Here is a 2,752-nt window from a genome sequence, read left to right on the forward strand (position 1 = left end):
GAAAATTTTTCGAAAGAAAGCAATTATTTAAAATATTTTAATAAAATTCTCTAAAAGAATAGAATAATTTTCAAAAATTTCTACAACTTTTCTAGCAAGAATCCAATAACTTTTTCCAAATGATAAAATTCTTCGTATAAGAATTCAATTATTTTCAAAACACGCATATAAGTAAATTCCAAAAGAGATTTCAATTATTTTTAAAATTTTTAATAAAAAATGCTTGAAAAAAAATTAAATTTTTAAACATTTGAATAACAATTCTTTGCAAGAATTCAATTATTTTCGTAAATAATAAAATTCATCGCTGGGATTTCCTTTATAAAAATTCAATTTTAAGAATTAATCAATTATACAATCAGTTTTTTTTGTATTTAAATAATTGAATTCTCGTTGAAATTTCTATCCAGAATTAATTTGATAATAAATTTTAGATAAAAATTTTAAATATTAGAAACGTTACAGCATGAATTTTTAAAAATAATTGAATTTGAACAAATTTTTAAATTGTTTTTAAAAATTTCAATTATTGTATACTTGTACATTATTTTAGTTACTTTAAAATATTTAATACAATTTTAAATAGATTCATCGAAAAATTCCATATTTTTAAAATTTTAATTAAAATTCTTCGATGTAATTCAATGATTTATAAAATTTTTGATAAGCACTGTAAAAATTTAGGGAGTTGACGGTCACTGGATTTAGAAGTGAAATTTTTCGAGTTAAAAATTTAACTCCCTTTTTTACAGTGTAGTTATAACAAGTACTTTAATATTTATTTAACAAAAATTAGTCAAGTTTTGAAAAATTTAATTTAGAAATTACACGATAAAATTAGTCTTTTGCAAAAATGGAATTAAAATTTCTTTGAAATTAGTTAATGTCCTGTAAATAATTTAAAAAGATCAATTTAAATTTGCAATTAATTGGAAAATTCTGTTAAATTTTATTCAAATAAATTTTTTTTATTTTAAAGAATTTTATTTTTGCTTTACTTTTAAAAACTATTTTTCACCCTTTAACGTCGCTGATTACGAATATGATGTTAGATGGAAAAAATTCAAAATGGCGGATCCAATATGGCTGATTGATTTTCCAAAATTGCTCAAATCTGATTAAAATTTGTTACCATAGGGGTTTTTTGTGGTCGCTGATTACAAATCTAAAGTCACATTCTAAAAATCCAAAATGGTGGATCCAATATGGCGGACTAATTTATAAAAATTGATCAAATCTGATTGAAATTTGCTACTCAGGCGTTTTTACGGTCGCTGATTACAAATCTAATGTCAAATTCCAAAAATTCAAAATGTCGAATCCAATATGGCTGACTGATTTTTCGAAATTGATTAAATCAGAATTAAAATGAGTTACTCGGGAATTTTAAGGGACGGATTTCGAATTTAAAGTCACATTCCAAAAATTCAAAATGTCGAATCCAAAATGACGTAATTTTCATACCAGATTAAAAATTTTTAATTTTTATTATTCTATCAAAACTTTTTTTTTTTTAATTGTAATATAATAATTCAGTTATTTTAACACCTTCATTATTTATTATTATAATAAAAAATAGAAATTGAAATATTAGAAATTATTTATTATTTTCAATCCTTTTATTTTCCATATAGAAAATCGAATCAATTTAAGGGGGCTGGGAAAAAGAGAATTATTCTTCACTTAACGAAATTAATTGCAGATAAACTCTTGGGACAATGTGAATAGAAAAAAAAGTGCTTTTCCTAAGAGAATGTGCAAGGTAAGAAAATTCTTCAAGATCGATAGAAAGAAGTAGAAGAGCATCATCCGAGAGTTTAATTACTTGGAAAAGAGTGCGCAATGCTGTGGTCTCCATTATCTGAGCTGCTATTCAGCATTTTTGGGTTTTCCGTTCGTTCCTCCAATCCTCAGAGAGTGAGAGAGAAAATTTTTCCCTCTTTTCTCCCTTTCTATGGAATAGAAAAGGAAAAAGAGAGTCTTTTCTCTCTTTCTATTCAATAGAAAGAAAAAAAAACTCTTTTCTCTTTCTATTCAATAGAAGGAGAAAAAGAGAGTCTTTTTTTTCTCTTTCTATTGAATAGAAAGAGAGGAAAGACTCTCTTTTTCCTTTTCTTTTTCATAGAAAAAGAGAGAGAGAGAGAGAGAGAAATGAAATCGAGGGAGCAAGAAAGAGAGAAAAGAAATCGAGAGAGTAAGATAGAAAAAAGAGAACGAGGGAGAAAGACAGAGAGAAAGAGAAAAGGGAGAAAGAAAGAGGAAGAAAGAAACTGAGTGGCATGAGGCAAGGGCACTGACAACGGGAAACAAGATTGGAGGAGGAGTGGGATTCCATGCTTATCCCTCCCTTTTTGAGCCACCCTCACCTCACCCCCACGGCATACCACTCACAATGCCATCCGGCTTCCTATCCAAGTTGTTTGTACTCGCCTTTTTTCCCAGTTTCCCCATTGGAACCTCGAATTCTCCCCCATCCTGACAGCCCCTTCTTTGTTCTGAAGGCCAACACCAACGAAGAGAACGACTACTGCCACAGAAGAACGCTGGCCCACTGACCCGCTCAGCCGTCCAATCAGCAAACATTCGAGGGGAATGATGCGTCGTCCCTCCAGAGGGACAGGATGCAGGATTATTTTCTTCTCTCCTTATGGCTTCATCTACAGGCCACTGACTATACGAGTGGAAGGAAAGAAAATATATATGCAATCATTTCACTGAAAATGTAGAAGAATAAAAATCCGTCTTTTGGCGC

This window comes from Leptopilina heterotoma, unplaced genomic scaffold, assembly GCF_015476425.1.
Source record: "Leptopilina heterotoma isolate Lh14 unplaced genomic scaffold, ASM1547642v1 Lhet_281, whole genome shotgun sequence".
Taxonomy (NCBI): domain Eukaryota; kingdom Metazoa; phylum Arthropoda; class Insecta; order Hymenoptera; family Figitidae; genus Leptopilina; species Leptopilina heterotoma.